General features: G+C 40.7%; 1 long non-coding RNA gene across 2 annotated transcripts in view; it reads left to right on the top strand.

Moving 5' to 3' along the window:
- The window catches only part of LOC123335087, a 43,875-nt gene that overhangs the window by 645 nt on the left and 23,897 nt on the right, over positions 1-19,333 (top strand). The gene's annotated exons all lie outside the window — the stretch shown is intronic.

Raw genomic sequence — 19,333 nt, 5'->3', positions numbered from 1 at the left:
TGACAAAATATCCAAGACCGCTGACTATCACTGCACAACTTTCATGTTCTGTTGAAGGGAAGGGATATTTATATAAATAATTGAAAACAGTGATTTTGCTAAGATGAAGGTAATAAAAGTTTACAAGATATGACTCAATTTTTTTCCATCTAAACATTACTTTCCCTTCAACAGATCATCTTGATTTGTTCAATGAAAATTATATTACTTCAACATTATCTTTAAAATTAAAAAATAAATTAGAATGAAAAATATAAAGAAATCAGAATGACTTAAATTAAGCTGAATGGAAATGCTTTTAAGATGTAATTAAGTCTTATTTATTTTTTATAAAGATAAGACTAATGCTTATCTAGTTTAGTACTGTTTACCTGCCAAAATAGATTATGGATGTTAACACTCCACTCATATTTCATCTAGAGCTACCAATTTGAGAATGGTGCTAATTGTTTAACATGGTAAAATGTTTGTAAAATATTATGGTCCTTTAAGATTGTATGAATTCTATGATAATTTGGGAGAAATTTATACTTTTATTCTTCTCACACTTTTCCGTTTTGTTGGCATTTTCCATTACTTCTTTCAGAATGACTCGACTGCCTGGTTTATACAGATCATGTGCCTTTCTTGCGGATATTGTTTCTAGGCATTTCATTATTGCTTTATGTATCGTGGAAAGATGTTTCCCAATTCTATTTCTAGGCACGCATGCCTTGCTATCCTACAGATAACTATTGATTTTTGTGTTTATAGCTTTTGCCAACTTTGCTGCTGCACTACTAAGTCGCTTCAGTCGTGTCCAACTCTGTGTGACCCCATAGATGGCAGCCCACCAGGCTCCCCCGTCCCTGGGATTCTCCAGGCAAGAACACTGGAGTGGTTGCCATTTCCTTCTCCAATGCATGAAAGTGAAAAGTGAAAGTGAAGCCGCTCAGTCGTGTCCGACTCCTAGCGACCCCATGGACTGCAGCCTTCCAGGCTCCTCCGTCCATGGGATTTTCCAGGCAAGAGTACTGGAGTGGGGTGCCATTAGGCTTTAGCAAAAAACCCACTGAGGAGACAAGGCTTACTTTGCTGGATTTGCTGAAATAAGAAAGGAAAACACCCTGGCAGAATCTTAAGAGCCCAGACAGGAAGAGTGGAGTGATGGGTTTGTAGGGTCTGGCTGGGTGACAGATTGTCAGACGAGTCTTGTGAGGTCAGAAACTCCTTGGGACCCGGAAGCGTGTGAGACACAATAGCTTTATACTCATGTGCATATGAGACCCAGTTCTGAGCCAAGTTTGCTCAACAGTATTGATAATGCAAAGATGGGCTTGATAAAGGACAGAAATGGTATGGACCTAACAGAAGCAGAAGATATTAAGAAGAGGTGGCAAGAATACACAGAAGAACTGTACAAAAAAGATCCTCACGATTCAGATAATCACGATGGTGTGATCACCCACCTAGAGCCAGACATCCTGGAATGTGAAGTCAAGTGGGCCTTAGAAAGCATCACTACGAACAAAGCTAGTGGAGGTGATGGAATTCTAGTTGAGCTCTTTCAAATCCTGAAAGATGATGCTGTGAAAGTGCTGCACTCAATATGCCAGCAAATTTAGAAAATTCAGCAGTGGCCACAGGACTGGAAAAGGTCAGTTTTCATTCCAATCCCAAAGAAAGGCAATACCAAAGAATGCTCAAACTACCGCACAGTTGCACTCACCTCACACGCTAGTAAACTAATGCTCAAAATTCTCCAAGCCAGACTTCAGCAATATATGAACGGTGAACTTCCTGATATTCAAGCTGGTTTTAGAAAAGGCAGAGGAACCAGAGATCAAATTGCCAACATCCGCTGGACCATCGAAAAAGCAAGAGAGTTCCAGAAAAACATCTACTTCTGCTTTATTAACTATGCCAAAGCCTTTGACTGTGTGGATCACAATAAACTGTGGAAAATTCTGAAAGAGATGGGAATACCAGACCACCTGACCTGCCTCTTGAGAAACTATATACAGGTCAGGAAGCAACAGTTAGAACTGGACATGGAACAAGAGACTGGTTCCAAATAGGAAAAGGAGTACATCAAGGCTGTATATTGTTACCCTGCTTATTTAAGTTATATTCAGAGTACATCATGAGAAATGCTGGGCTGGGGGAAGCACAAGCTGGAATCAAGATTGCTGATAGAAATATCAATAACCTCAGATATGCAGATGACACCACCCTTATGCAGAAAGTGAAGAGGAACTGAAAAGCCTCTTGATGAAAGTAAAAGTGGAGAGTGAAAAACTTGGCTTAAAGCTCAACATTCAGAAAATGAAGATCATGGCATCCGGTCCCATCACTTCATGGGAAATAGATGGGGAAACAGTGGAAACAGTGTCAGACTTTATTTTTGGGGGCTCCAAAATCACTGCAGATGGTGATTGCCAGCCATGAAATTAAAAGACGCTTACCTCTTGGAAGAAAAGTTATGACCAACCTAGACAGCATATTAAAAAGCAGAGACATTACTTTGCCAACAAAGGTCCATCTAGTCAAGGCTATGGTTTTTCCAGTGGTCATGTATGGATGTGTGAGTTGGACTGTGAAGAAAGCTGAGCGCTGAAGAATTGATGCTTTTGCACTGTGGTGTTGGAGAAGACTCTTGAGAGTCCCTTGGACTGCAAGGAGATCCAACCAGTCCATTCTTAAGGAGATCAGTCCTGGGTGTCCATTGGAAGGTCTGATGCTGAAGCTGAAACTCCAATACTTTGGCCACCTCATGCGAAGAGTTGACTCATTGGAAAAGACCCTGATGCTGGGAGGGATTGGGGGCAGGAGGAGAAAGGGATGACAGAGGATGAGATGGCTAGATAGCATCACCAACTCGATGGACGTGAGTTTGGGTGAACTCCGGGAGTTGGTGATGGACGGGGAGGCCTGGCATGCTGCAATTCATGGGGTTGCAAAGAGTGGGACATGACTGAGCGACTGAACTGAACTGAACTTGATAATTCAGGTGTTTTTGCTGATTTACAGTTGATATTCTGGGCTGAGTGTTTCCCAGAGCCAGATTTACCCTGTCTTTTAATTTTTCGCAGCCTTCACAGAGTAACAGGAATGTATCTTGGGGATATATAGTTTTTAATCACAGGGAAAACCAAAACCACATGGGTTTAAGATCTCAGCCCCTCCCCCTTGACATCCATGTCAGCTCAGGGTGTATATTACAACACCATTGTCTGCAAACAGAAGCGATTTCCATCTTCACTGCTTTTTGGTGAGCTGTGGATATATGATAAGGCTCTGGTGGTGGTTTTTCAGAATTATTACTGTCAGATTTTCTGTTTCTTTTTGCTCAAAGATCACTTGTTGGACCACTTGAAGGGACAAAGTCTATTTCTCAGTATTTCGGATTTTGGTGATTTGAGCAAAGCAACATGGAATAATACTAAGAAAGACATGTCTCAGGGTTTGTAGTCCTGTATTCAGCAGGAGCTAAGGGTGTCCAAGCTCTATTTCTGTGAAACATGGGCTACAAAGTTGCCAAGTGTTGTTATTGTTCAGGCAGACATCTTCATGTCTAGGTTTGATGGGAGTTTTATTTTTCTGGCCACTTGACCCATTGCTTTGTCATTTACAAAGCACTTATTGTTTGATTCCAATTACACAGAAAATAACCTTTCTTATTGCAATGAACTAGCATCAGAGGAAGCTGGTTGTCATTCAAAGGAACACAAGTAAAAAACAATAATTATACTGAACATGCATCTGAATCAAAGACACACAAGGAGGGACTCAAAGCATGAAAAGAAAAAGTAAAGATGGGAAACATATACACATTGTAGATAAGAGGTTTGAGTATCTGTTAATAATCTAGATTCTTAAGTAAGTGAAAAAGAAAGCGAGGATGCAAGGAGAGAACATAGGAGAGCAGAGCGAAAGAGGACAACCAGCCTCTGACACTGGGAGCTTGCTTCCCGGGTCTTCTGGAGAAGCTGTCTCCCGGATGAGTCGTCATGTTGGTCTGTATTCTGGGATTAGGTTTACGGCCCCTGAAAAACTGACTATAAACTTCTTGAGGGGCCTGGCTTGAGATCTCTGGACCCTTGAACTTAAAGACGTATGCTCACTCCTGCTAAAAGTGGGGGGGGGGGGCAAGTTTTGAGTAGAGAACAGGAGTAGCTCTGGTAACAACTGAAGGCATTTTGAGAAGCCACAGAAATTCAGACCATGATGACCAAGGTACAGTCTCAATAGATCTTAACAAGACAGTCTTAATTTATGAGAGTACGAACAAAAGATACCTAGATTTTTTTTGCTTGAGAAAAGTTGAACGTGAAAGTGTTAGTCGCTCAGTCATGTTTGACTCCTTGCAACCCCATGGACTGTAGCCTGCCAGGCTCATCTGTCCATGGGATTCTTCGGGCAAGAATACTGGTGTGAGTTGCCATTTGTAAAAATTTAATGAGCTGTAATTAATAATTTATGCACATTTCCACAATGTAAACATGTTATGATTAAAGATGAATTTGTGCGATTGACCCTTACGGTTATATTGGAAAGTCCCGCCTACCTCCTGGGATACACAAATGTGAAATTTAAAACCTAATTTCAGAAAATATTTGAAGCAGTATTAACTTCCGCTACTCAAAGAAAAAGAAACTTAAAATTATTTAAAAAGTGTATCAATCTGATTGCCGAGAGAAGAGTATTCTAAAAAAGATTCTGGGGGCTTCTCTGGTGGCTCGGTGGTAAAGAATCCAGCTGCCAATGCAGGAGACATGAGTTCGATCCCTGGTCTGGGAAGATCCCACATGCTGCAGAGCAACTAAGCCTGTGCCACAACCATCAAGCCTGTGTTCTAAAGTCCAGGAGCTACAAGAGAAGCCACCACACACCACAACTAGAAAAAACCCCACACAGCAATGAAGACCCAGCAAAACCATAAACAAATAAATAAAATTTCTTAAAAAAGATTCTGTGCTGTACAGTAGGTTCTCATTATCTATTTTATTCATAGTATCAATAGTGTATATATGTCAATCCCAATCTCCCAAATCATCCAACCTCTCTGTCCCCCTTGGTGACCTAAATTAGGAGAAAATCGAAAAGAAGAGGGGATATAGTTATACATACAGCTGATTCACTTTGCTGTACAGTAGAAATGAACAGAATGCTGTAAGGCAATTATACTCCAATAATTTTTTTTAAAAAAAGGGAAAAAGAGATTCTGGTCTCATGTACCATTTGAACCCTACCTTAAAAACAGATTTCTCTCTCTAAAAAGAATGAGGCAGGTGCAAGGAGAAGTGGCCTTGAATCTGTAAAATATTTTGGGTGGTTTGTACAGTCACGTAAGACAACACTTGTGAGTTTCTATATTGCACAAAAACAGCGTGTCAAGGATTCAGGGTGGCTCAGTATCTCGGGCAACGATTCGTTATGTAAACAAATATCTGATGAGGAGACACTCGCGTGGTTCCCAGGAACAGACTACTTATTCTTCAGAGTCTGTCATTTAGGCATTACCCTGTTGGGAAGGCCTTGGTCAAGACAATGTCTGAACTGTCTTCCTATGTGGCCCTGAATATCTCATTTCCAAGAAAACCAGTCACTCGCACACACTGGTCTGCCACAGAGTTCATCACATCCTGCTGACACAGTCACGTTCTCAAACTTCCCTGAATTACTTGCACAGATGTCCTCCCAGCTTGTACTTACCATGTGCGGCTTCTGAGTATAGAGAGGATGAAGTCAAAGTAACAAAACTGCATTTTCAAAGCTTTAAACATTATCATATAAATGTCATTGAAAACATGTCACTGGTGACACCTTGCTCCATTACACTGGATAAGAAGCAAAAGTGTGTCAGTCGCTTCAGTTGTGTCCGACTCTTTGTGACCGCATGGACTTGCCCCCCAGGCTCCTCTGTCCGTGGAATTCTCCAGGCAAGAATCCTGGAGTGGGCAGCCATTCCATTTTCCAAGGGATCCTCTCAACTCAAGGATTGATAATCAGTAAGTCAAGTCAAAACCTAATGTGCAATTTTTATTGGCACTAAGGAAGGTTGCTTTTGCTTATAAGGTCCAAGGACTTTTTCATGACACTTTTATGTTTAGTATCATTTTTTCCCAATGCTCCAGGCCTTTACCAGACCTGTCCTCAAGAGAAACCACTTTTCAGAGGCTAACCTACTCAAGTTTCCTCACTGCCTAGTTGCCCTGGGGCCAGGAACTACCCACCTCTGTTCTGCTCCTGAATCCCACATGGGAGAACGAAACATCTGGAGTGGAGACACACAAGTGGAAATTAGCACAGGAGCCAGTTCTGGGGTAGGAAAGCCTTAACTGTAATTTATGAACTGCCAGAGCCTCAGTGGAGACAACCTGGGTTAAAAACTCCAGAAGGACCTAATGATGGGGGGAACACCCACAAGATTGTGGGGTTTACCCTGAGGAGCTCAACCAGATCCTCACATTAAATATCAGTGAGAAAACCCTTTGTGCTCTAACAGAGAGAGAGCACTCTGATCTTCTTAAAAAGGCTGCACTTAGGGAGACCTAGGAGCGAGAACCTAACCCACCTGGTTAGGATCATTGGAGCCTAACTGAAGGAGCAGAGAGAAAAAAACAAATGAAATCTATGAAACAGTTTGTGGTTGCTCAGTCACTAAGTCATGTCAGACTCTTTGGAACCCCATGGACTACAGCACTCCAGGCTTCCTTGTCTTTCACCATCTCCTGGAGTTTGCTCAAACTCATGTTCACTGAGTCGGTGATGCCATCCAACCATCTCATCCTTTGTCTTCCCCTTCTCCTCCTGCCTTCAATCTTTCCCAGCATCAGGGTCTTTTCTAATGAGCTGGCTCTTTGCATCAGGTGACCAAAGTATTGGAGCTTCAGCATCAGTCCTTCCAATGAATAATCAGGGTTGATTTCCTTTAGGACTGACTGGTTTGATCTGTTTGCTGTCCAAGGGACTCTCAAGAGTCTTCCCATCACCACAGTTCGAAAGTATCAATTCTTTGGCACTCAGCCTTCTTTATGGTCCAACTCTCACATCCATACATGACTACTGCAAAAACCATAGCTTTGACTAGACACACCCCTGTTGGCAAAATGATGCCTCCACTTTTTAATATGCTGTCTAGATTGGTCATAGTTTTTCTTCCAAGGAGCAAGTGTCTTTTAATTTCATGGCTGCAGCCACCATGTGCAGGGATTTTGGAGCCCAAGAAAATAAAGTCTGCCACTGTTTCCATTGTTTCCCCATCTATTTGCCATGCAGTGATGGGACCAGATGCCATGATCTTCGTTTTTTGAATGTTGAATTTTAAGCCAGCTTTTTCACTCTTCTCTTTCATTCTCATCAAGAGTCCCTGTAGTTTCTCTTTGCTTTCTGCCATTAGAGTGGTATCATCTGGATATCTGAGGTTGTTGATATTTCTCCCAGTAATCTTGATTCCAGCTTGTAACTAATCCAGCCCAGCATTTCACATGATGTTCTCTGCATAGAAGTTAAAGAAGCAAGGTGACAATATACAGCCTTGATGTACTCCTTTCCCAAATTTGGACCAGTTCATTGTTCCATGCCTGGTTCTAACTATTGCTTCTTGACCTGCATACAAGTCTCTCAGAGGCAGGTAAGATGGTCTGGTATTCTTATCTCTTTAAGAATTTTCCACAGTTTGTTGTTATCCACACAATCAAAGGCTATAGTGTAGTTAATGAAACAGAGGTAGATGTTTTTCTGGAATTCTCTTGCTTTTTCTATGATCCAATAGATGTTGACAATTGGACCTCTGGTTTTTCTGCCTTTTCTAAATCCAGCTTGTACATCTGGAAGTTCTTCGTTCATATACTGCTGAAGCCCAGCTTGAAGGAGTTTGAGGATTACCTTGCTAGCATGTGAAATAAGCACAGTTGTGTGGTGGTTTGAACATTTTTTGGCATTGTCCTTCTTTGGGATTGGAATAAAAACTGACCTTTCCAGTCCTATGGCCACTGCTGAGTTTTCCAAATTTGCTGGCATACTGAATGCAGCACTTGAATGACATTGTTTTTAGGGCTATGAAACAATACTGGCTGGAATTTCATGCTCAATCTACATAAGACCAAAGATAAACAAGAAATCCTGAGAGACATGGGGGTGGGGAGAGGGGACAAAAACAAAGCACTTTGTCTGGTGTTGAAATAACTTTCTAGGTCCAAGACTGAACTGCTCCTGCCTAGAGTGCCTTGGCAGCAAATTGAAACTTACATGACTTTTGTGTCTCTAGACATGTTCCTCTTGACCAGGAACACTGCATATCCAGTCAGTCAATCCCCAAAGGCCAAACCAATTCTGGGATCTATACTTATTACCTTGCTCCTTCTCATCCTAAACGAGATTGACTGTTTTGCCCAACCAGTCAGAAATTTTCTATTTGTCTCCATCTTGTTCTTCATTCTTTCTTAGAAAAGCTTCTTGCCTCCTCCCTCATTTTGCAGTTTTCCAAATGGAGACTGTTTGCTTCATGAAGGGTTAAAGTTTGTTTGTATTTCCTGAATTTTCTTTAATCATTCTCTAACACCCTAGAGGAACAAAGCTAAGGATTACATATGATTTCTCAGAATCCACGATAGCAAGAAGAGAGTATGGTATTTAGTGTTGAGAAAAAAATAACCAACTTAGAATTTTATATCCTGCAAAATTTCCTATCATAGATTAAGAAGAAATATAAACTTTCTCAGACACACAAAGACTGAGTGAATTTGTTGCCTTGGAAGAAATGGTACAAATAAGTTGTTTAGAGAAGGAAAATAATAAATTGTTTATACAGAAGGAAAAAATAGTTGTTTAGAGAGAAGGACAGAAACTCAGGCCTACATAAAGTAAGAAAAATATCATGTATGAAACGAGTTGCCAGTCCAGGTTCGATGCACGATACTGGATGCTTGGGGCTGGTGCACTAGGAAGACCCAGAGGGATGGAATGGGGAGGGAGGAGGGAGGAGGGTTCAGGATGGGGAACACATGTATACCTGTGGTGGATTCATTTTGATATTTGGCAAAACTAATACAATTATGTAAAGTTTAAAAATAAAATTTAAAAAAAAAAATAAATAAATAAAAAAAATAAAACCGAAGTTTCTAAAAAAAAAAAAAAAGAAAGAGCATTGAGGAAAGAATAAGTGAAGTCAAAATAAACTTATTTTTCATATTTCTCATGTATCTATTGGATAAAATTTAGTTAAATAATACTACCAACAATATATTCAATTATGTAAGCATATATTATATACTTATATATGCTTGTATATGGGCTTCCCAGATGGCTCAGCCGTAAAGAATCCACCTGCCAATGCAGGAGATGCAGGTTCGATCCCTGGGCCAGGGAGATCCCCTGGTGAAGGAAATGGCAACGTGCTCCAGTATTCTTGCCTGGGAAATCCCATGGACAGAGGAGCCTGGCAGGCTACAGTCCATGGGGTCACAAATACTTGGATAAAACTTAGTGACTAAACACAATGACAACATGCTTATATATAAATTTTAAAAATGACAGCAAAGATTCAAGGGACTGAAAGAAGGGACTAGGATTATTTTGTTATTTTAAGGTATTTATACTACCTTTGAATTATGACATTATTTGAAAGTGGACTTCGATTAGCTGTAAATGTATGATGCAAACTCTAGGGCAACCACTAAAAAAAGCAAAAAAGAATATTTAAGTGATATGCTAATAAAAGGAAGCAAATGACATCATACAAAATGCTCAGGTAAAATCACAAAAGGCAGAAAAAGTGTCAAAAAATTAGATGGAAAAGGGCAGCAAATAAACTACAGTAACAAATACGGTAGATACTAATCCAACTACATCAATAATCACTTTGAAAGTCAGTGCTCTAAATGACCAATAATTGATTGTAAGCTGGATCAAAACAGCAGACTCAATCATACGTTGTCTATAGGAAACCCAGGCTGAGTATAAAAACAAACGGATGAAGGAAAATACACATGTAAACAGTAGTCAAGAGAAAGCAGGAGTAGCCTATTAATTTCACAGAGAACGAACTTCAAAGCAAAGAAAGATATCACGGGTAAAGAGGGCATTAAATAATGATAAAGGGATCAATTAACAGGAAGACTTAACAATCCTTCATGTGAATGAACCTAATAACGGATAAACTGTGTGAAGGAGAAACTAATAGAACTGCAAAAGACATAGGTAAATCCACTATCTGAGCTGGAGATTTCAACACCTGTCTATTAGATCATCAGGTAGAAAATCAGGAAGGACACAGTTAAACTCAACAATAACATGTAGGAACTTCCCTGGTGGTCCAGTGGTTAAGAATCTGCCTTATAATGCAAAGGACACGAGTTTAAACCCTGGTTCGGGGTTTGAACCAAATCCTTAGTTCAGGAACTAAGATCCCACATGCCACGGAGCAACCAAGGCCGTGTGCCACAAGTACTGAAGCCACGTGCTCTAGAGCCCACACCCCCCAGCTGCCGAGCCCGCACGTCACAACTAGTCTGTGAGCTGCAGCAAAAGATTCCACATGATGCAACGAAGGTCCTGCATGCCAAACTAAGACCCCACACAGCCAAATAAATAAATAGTTAAAAAATAACATTCATTGATTGGATACAACTCACATCTATGAATTATGGCAACAACGGAACACACACTATTCTCATGCTTACATGGAAGATTCACAAAGCTATACCATACCACATTCTGGTTCACACACTTTAACTAATTTAGAACAACAGAAATCATATAATGAACTTCCCTGTTGGAACAGTGGATAAGGATCCACATGCCAGTGCGGGGGACACAGGTTCGATCTCTGGCCCGGGAAGATTCCACCTGCCACAGAGCGACTAAGCCCGTGCACCACAACTGCTGAACCTGTGCTCTAGAGCCCATGCTTCACAACAAGAGAGGCCACCTCAATGAGAAGCCCACGCACCACAAATGGAGAGTAACCCCTGTGTGTTGCAACTACAGAAAAGCCCACACAGCAATGAAGGCCCAGCACAGCCAAAAGTAAATTCTAAAAAATGAAAGGAAACTACCAACCAATATCTCTCATGAACATAAATGTAAAAATCTACATGGAAATATTAGCAAATAGAACCCAACAATGTATAAAAATAGTTATACACCACAATAAAGGGTGGTTTATCCCAAGTATGCAAAGTTGGTGCAATATTTCTATTAATTTTAAAAAGAATAATAATCCTGGTTGATCATATCTGGCTTTTAAATTTATCTTGTTAAGTAAAAAGATAGAAAAAGCAATACCTCAAAAGTACAGTCCAGGGATGTTCACTTCAGCTCCTGTTATGTTCGTGTCTCCCCCAGATTCATGCATTAGATCTTGATGCCCATGTGATGGTATTAGGAGGTGGGGTCCAGGGGAGACACTTCATTGTGAGAGTGGAGCCCTCGGGAATGGGGTGAGTGCTGTTTCAGAAGGACCACGGAGCCCCTCCCCCTTTCTCCCTGTGAGGTCCACATGGACCTGACCCTGACTGTGACCCCAGTCACACTTGGTCTTCAGCCTCCAGAATCATCTATTGTTTATAAGCCTCCATGAAAGTGAAAGTGAAGTTGCTCAGTCTTGTCCAACTCTTTGTGACCCCATGGATTGTAGCCAACCAGGCTCCTCCATTCATGGAATTTTCCAGGCAAAAGTACTGGAGTGGGTTGCCATTTCCTTCTCCAGGGGATCTTCCCGACCCATGGATCGAACCTGGGTCTCCCGTGTTGCAGGCAGATGCTTTACCTTCTGAGCCACCAGGGATGGCTGTGACCTTTTGTTATAGCAGCCTAAAGGGACCAAGGCCCTCCCCTCACTCTACTCCTGTGAAAAAGGTTCTGTGTGTGTGTGTGTTATGTGTGCTGTGTTCTATGCATGTGTTGTGTATGTGTTCTCTGTGTGTGTTCTGTGTATATGTTGTATGTGTGTTGTGTATGTGTTCTGTGTGTGGTGTTGTGCAGAATAAGGCCACTGAGTTTCACAGTTCACAGAAATGAGCCCTAGTAGGTGATCAGACAAGCACAGTTTGCTCCTTCCAAGCTCTTTGCTCCAGATCATCTCTCATTGTCATAAGAGTGATACTCTCTCACCCGTTCAACAATTTTAATTCTTGTATGCTGGGAGACGTGGTAGGGACTGAAGTTCTGATATTCCAGGCCCATGCTTGTGGTTGTGGTCCTCCTGCTGGAGTCCTGGGCTCTGGGGACCATCTGATGTAGGCCTGTTCTCCATGTTGTCATGTCTACCACCAGAGACCATCATAAAGGCTTTGGTGATGAAGCTTGCTTTGTCCTTTCATGATTCTGTTTTCCTTTGGGATCTCGAGCAAGTGTTCAAGTGTCTTGGGTTTGAGAAGCAGATTAAATCACACACATTCATCCTCAGGAACTTCCACGTAAAAGCCAGTCTGATGGATCTGAGGGATTGTTTTCTTTCTACATGAAACTCTGTGGGCATGCACTCTCGTTCTCTAGATGAAACTTGGTTACCCATGCCTCTTGATGGTAGCATGACTACTAGCTTACTCAGAGACCTGAGACTCAAGCAAAGGAACAGCATTGAACTTGGGTTTACAGGAAGTTCCAAAGCTCCATGTGCCCAAGGGAACAGAGTTACAGCAGACTGCTTGTTGCCCTGAGGACTAAGAGCCTTCCACTCTTTCGGATGTAGAATCAACACTCTTTTCATGCACGAACTATGAAAGACAATATGTGCAGCTTCTTTCTTACGTCCTCAAATTATTGAAATTATCTGATAAAGGAAGACACTAATTTAAAATACCGTAACATACCTGGGTCTAGTCAGCAATTTTCCAATTAAAAATCCCCTGGCAACTAGCTAATTTGCCTGTTTTGCTGGTTGGATAAATGTTTTAATCTATAGTTCTGTACCCTGTCTTAGATTTACAGTGATATATATTAGCAAAGCAAATGTTAGTTATCTGCATGTGTATATAACTGCTGCTATCTATGTGAATCCCACATACATGACATTTTTAAAATGTATTAAATAGCCTCCCTCAGCATTAACACTGCTGGAGAAATCTAACTCTAAGGTTATCATCATTAAAATGCAATTAAACATTTAGTACTCTCTCCCTGAGATTGACAAAAGAATTCAACAATGTTTGCATCAGAGCTTCTTTGGTTCCTTCTTTTTCATAATTTCACATTTAATACCATCTTTCAGTTTTATCTAAAATAAATACTTTGCTACAAATTTTCATTTGATGAGAATTAAGAACCTTTCAAAACATCATGCTACTTTCTGCCTCTCTGTTATTAATCATTTTTATAGTAAAAGACACAGAAAGATCTCTGACTTGTGTTCTGCCTACAAGAAGGGCTGGACGATGGCCATTCTGACTGGTGTGAGGTGGTACCTCATTGTGATTTGCATTTCTAATAATTAGTGATGCTGAGCATCTTATTATGTGCCTGTTGTCCGTCTACTATTTGGGGGCAAACTTAACTGTGGTTTCAAACCGTGAGTTTTAAATCATTATAACTAGGCTCAAACATATCTTTACTAATCAAAATAGGAACCATTAGGATCAAAAAATTTTTGCCAGTGAGAAATAAGTTTGTTTACTCCTGTAGCAAAAAAAAAAAAATTGTGCTTTGGGATATGATGAACTCTTGAACAGCATTTTTTGCATCCTGCTGGTTGTGGAAGTGTTTTCACTGCAAAAAGTCATCAAGATGCTTGAAGAAGTGGTAGTCAGTTGGCGAGAGGTCAGGTGGATACGCAGTTGAGGCAAAATGTCAAAGCCCAATTCATTCAACTTTTGGAGTGTTAGCTGTGTGACGTGCGGTGGGGCATTGTCATGGAGAAGAATTGGGCCCACTCTGTGGATTGGTGCTGGCTGCAAGCCTTTCAGTTTTCAGTGCATCCCATTGATTTGCTGAGCATACTTCTCAGATGTAATGGTTTCGCTGGGATTCAGAAAGCTGTAGTGGATCAGTTCTGGCAGCAGACCACTAAACATTTACCATGACATTTTTTTTCTTGCAAGTATGGCTTTGGGAAGTGCTTTGGAGCTTCTATTCAGTCCATCCACTGAGCTGGTCTTCAACAGTGCATATTTTGGAAAACAATACATAATAAATAATTTCATTGCGATTTCTGCTATTATAAGCCCATCTGGGCAAAGTGTATGCTATATTACACACACGTCAATATATGTGTTACTATTGCATGACCTGAAGAGAGTAGTTACATTTTGAAAGCTCTCATTTGAGGTTCAGTAGGGAAGAAAGTAACCTTTTGCTAGAATAAGTAGAACACAAAAACATTTAGGAGCCTAAGCTTCCATCCAGGAGCAAGAGAAGGAGTAAACAAAGCAAGTAAAGCATCCTTTCCATTACCTCAGATCCCTAGACACACTGGGGGGATGAGAACAATTTTCCTGCTGGTGCTGTTATGTTGGGAGTAAATCCTTCCTCCTCAGCTAGGAGGGACACTGTGTCTCAGAGGTGGCTGAGGCCGTACAAAATGAGAGGTGAAGCATTTCGGCATCAGAACCAGAAAAGACAGAGATGTGCTGGACAATCACAGTCCACAAAAGGACTATGAAATGGATTTCACTGTTTGTGTTCATTCCAACTTGGCCAATTCTTTCTGTATTTTCTTAGAGTTTCCATAGAGACAAGACAGTGTCACAAAATGATCCTCTTCTAAGCCACAGTGAAACAACACAGACAAGAGAACAAGGAAACAAAGAGAAGAGAGAATTTAATTTAAACTCATAATGATGGGAGATGGAAAAGAAATCCTTTTGCTGGTGTGATTACTTCGAAAGGCACTAATTTTGCTTAACAGGCTTTTCTGATAGCACTCGGGAATGGCCTTGCACTTACTGTTCTACCGCAAGCCTCGAATAATGGAATTCTGTAGAATGAAAATTCTGGGGAGAGCTATCTAAATGCTATTTTACAGGGAAACATTGATCCCCCCCCCAAGTATTATCTTTTTTTTAAAATTATCAAAGTTATACATATATGGGAGAAAATTCATAACTTACTGCAAAGCAAACAGAAAGTTTTAAGCATTTTCTGTGATTCCATTACCCAGAGAAAACAGTCACTAATGACATTTCTGATGAGTGTGTGTGTAGATACACACAGTTCCTTGCTGTCTCTCCACAGCATCCCACTACATCAACTTCCTGCTTAGAGGCATGTGTATTGCTGCATTTTTAAGAAACAATTTTAAACTATTATGCAAGCAAAGCTTTACATATAAAACTGAAATGATATGCTCATTAGTTCCTTCTGAAGAATTCGAACTACTGGAATTGTTTGCATGTATGGCTTCCGTACAATTCTCTCTGTGTAAAAATTACCTCATGGGTTCCCTTGGTGGTCCAGTGGTGAAGAGACTGACTGCCAGTGCAGGGGACATGGGTTCGATCCCTGGTCCAGGAATATCCTACATGCTGTGGAGTGACTAAGCCTGTGCACCACAACTACTGAAGCTGTGCCCAGAGCCCATGCTCCACAACAAAGAAGCCACCGCAAGGAGAAGTCCACACACCACAGCTAGAGCGTAGTCTCCACTTGCCACAGCTAGAGAAAAGCCCGAGCAGCGATGAAGACCCAGCACAGCCAAAAATAAGCAAACAAATTAATTAATGAAAAATTAATTACTTCATTTGACTTTTAAAACCATCTTCTGAGCTGTGTAGGCCCACTCTGACCATGGTTAAAAGTTTATCATATGGATGAGTAATTTGAAGCTGTTTAATGGAAAGCCACACTTGAACTGAGCTGTATCACCACAGATTCTGTGTGATTTTACAATAGCAAACAGCAGAGATACCTGTAGTATATCAAAGTGTTGTTGAGAGTAGCAGCTGTAATACATTGACAAAATCAAAGTGAAAGTCGCTCAGTCGTGTCCGATTATTTGCAACCCCATGGACTATGCAGTCCATGGAATTCTCCAGGCCACAATAATGGAGTAGGTAGCCGTTCCCTTCTCCAGAGGATCTTCCCAACCCAGAGAATCTTCCCAACCCAGGGATCGAACCCAGGTCTCCTGCATTGCAGGCAGATTCTTTACCGCTGAGCCACCAGGGAAGCCCAATAAATGGACACACTCCATGTAAATGATTGTGTGGCAACATGCTGAGAGTGGCATGGCTGGGTTTAATACAGATGCTCTGTGTTAGCTGCAGGCTTGGATCTGGAGAGGCTCCTGGAACTGAATTTTTGTTTTTATAACAAAAGCCACCATGTAGAGCCACTTTAAATTATCACAATTTTGCCTTCCCTGATGTCCCATTTTCCAGTTAGTTTTGCTGAATACATGCCCCTCCCCCTCCAGACCAGTCTATCTTCGGCCACTGGGCAAGGAGTAGACAGCACGAGGAGCTAATTGTGCCCCAGCTAATGAAACTGTGTACGAGCCCCTGTGTCCTTGTCTACTGAAGTGAAATGCTGACTCAAGGAACTGATGAACCTATTTGCAGAGCAGCAATAGAGACAGACTTGGAAAACAGACTTGCGGACACAGTGCGGGAAGGAGAAGGTGGGACAGATTGAGAGGAGCATTGGCATATATACACCACCATGTGTAAAACAGACAGCTAGTGGGAAGCTGCTGCCTCGCACAGGGAGCCCAGCTCTGTGCTCTGTGATGGCTTTCAGGGGCGGGATAGGGAGGAGGGAGGCTCAAGTAGGAGAGGATACATGTATACCTTAGCTGATTCACTTCATTGTACAGTAGAAACCACAAGATTGTAAAGCAACTATACCCCGATAAAAAAGACAATGTATGTTAAAAAAAAAAAAAAGACATCCCTCTGGACCTGCCATGTACCTCAAACAAAATAAGCAATAAAGTAAATTTTAATAATCTTCAAAAGAAAAAAATGTTAAATATTTCAATTTTAATTTTAACCCAATACAAACTACTGCACTGAATACCAATATATCATTTAAGTGCATAAATCTTATACATACAAAGTCCTACTCAACCTGGTGATGTAGCTTAATAATTAATGGGAAGCCCTGTAAATACCTGGATGGGTTTAATAACCCCATAAACACACAAGTTCCAGTCTACTAATGTCTAATATGGATACAATTACACATGCAATTATCTGCATCTAGTGAGAATGGTCTCTAAACAAAGAAGATTAAAAGGAGCTGACACCAGATGCACAAAAACTATGCCTGATGTAACCCTGCCCCGTGGGAAATGGCAGGGATGAAAGGTAAGCCATAAGAGGAGGCTCAGCAGGTAGAGAACCCACCTGACATGCAGGAGACACATAAGACGCAGGTTCCATCCCAGGGTTGGGAAGATCCCCTGGAGAAGGAAATGGCAACCCACTCCAAGTTTCTTGCCTGGAGAATGTCATGGACAGAGGAGCCCAGTGGGCTACAGTCCATGGGGTCGCACAGAGTTGTACATGAACTGAGCCCAAGCACACACAAGAGGAAGTCTGAGTAAGCTAAATTAACTAATTAGGGCTGGCACACTGTATGTCAGCCACTTTGGCCTAAGATTAACTCATATCAGTAGAAATCCAGTGTGAAGCATGTTAAGGATTACCTCAAAATAAAGTTAAGTCCTAGTGAAGGTGTAAAAATCCATATCTAAAAGAAAATAAGCTATGAAATAAAATTAACACGGTTAATTAACACAGTTATTAACATGTTACATATGAAAGTTAAGAGAATCTTGAGAGTTCTCAACACAAAGAAAATACTTTTCCTATTTATTTAATGCTGTATTTATATAAGATTGGATGTTCACTAAATTTTTTTGTGGTAATCATTTCATCATGTATGTAAGTCGATTTATTATGGTGTGTATATTTTAACATTATACAGTCTCTATATGTCAAGTACATATCAATAAAAGTAGAAGACAAGTTTTTAAATTAAAAATAAAATAATAAAATAATAAAAATATATAAATAAGTTATGAAGCTGACTTTAACACTTCTGATTATACCAATGAAGATCCACACTGGGATTGTGCTTAGCCCTACATTAACATAATTATAACAACAAAATTATTCAGCAGAACAGGATGGGCATCAGCTTAAAAGTCAGAGAACTTGGCAGTGATTCATGCTCCTCTAGAGGAGCCTGTTTGATAATTGACAGACTCTGGTAAACCCCATCCTCAGGGAACCCTGGTGAAGAACAGCAGAAGGCATAATTACCATAATTATCAGATGTTCAGTTAAGGCATAGCCCATGGGAAGGGAAGATGGAGGCTACATTTTGTACCTCAGGAACATAACTTACACAAAAGTTTTTAGGAAATACAAAAACCAAAGGATAATTTAGTGGTAAATAAAGAATAGAGAGCTTGATTGAGCCATTAAGCACACATAGTCATCCCCTCCAATATCAATAACTTCATAACCATTAATAAGCCCCTAACATACAAGAGGAGATAAGTCCTGACAAGATCAGCATCCTGGAAAGTGTGCTTGGATGGATCAAAGTGAAGCCTAGAGGAGATTTTAAATCTCAGAACACTTTGTGCTAAAACCAGACAAAACTTCCCACCAGATTCAACTCTAGTAAGTAAATAAAAGACTCACTTAGCACCTCTGTGTAGCAGATAGAAATTTAAAGCTGGTGCTATGGACAAAATATCATAAAGGATGATGAAAGAAGTTAAATTTCCTGGAGCCAGAGGAGCGGCTTATGGACAGTTTAAAAGAACTCATCCTATGATTTATGAGTAAAGCTAATAATCCTTATAAGCCTGGTGATAGCTGGTTCCCAGAAAAGAACTTTAGTTCTACTTTAAATATTACTTAAAAATGTAACTTTTAACATAATTTTCAGTGTTATTTTAAAAGATATAAGTTTTTAGACACAGGTTTTTAGTTACAGGGTACAAATGTCTCTGGGCTTCCCTGGTGACTCAGTGGTAAAGAATTGCCTGCCAATGCAGGGGACTTGACGATCCCTGGGTTGGGAAGATCCCCTGGAGGAGGGCATGGCTACCTGCTCCAGTGTTCTTGCCTGGAGAATCTCCATGGTCAGAGGAGCCTGGAGGACCCTGAGTCTATGGGGTGGCAAAGAGTCGTACATGACTGGGCAACTAAACAGCAACAACAGATGTCTCTAGAGAATAAACATATATAATACCACAGTTAGTTTAAAAGCAGTTATCAATTAAGAAAGCATCCAGGGTCAACTGCACAATCACCTAAATACCAATAATAAATACATAAACTACTAATTAATACCAGGCTAATTTAATAATTATACAAAAATACACAGAAGAACTATACAAAAAGATCTTAATGACCCAGATAACCACGATGTTGTGATCACTTACCTACAGCCAGAC

The sequence above is a fragment of the Bubalus bubalis genome, chromosome 9 (assembly GCF_019923935.1).
Source record: "Bubalus bubalis isolate 160015118507 breed Murrah chromosome 9, NDDB_SH_1, whole genome shotgun sequence".
In the NCBI taxonomy this organism is placed as follows: domain Eukaryota; kingdom Metazoa; phylum Chordata; class Mammalia; order Artiodactyla; family Bovidae; genus Bubalus; species Bubalus bubalis.
Note: the sequence above shows the minus strand (reverse complement) of the source record. Positions and strands in the feature narration are given on the sequence as shown.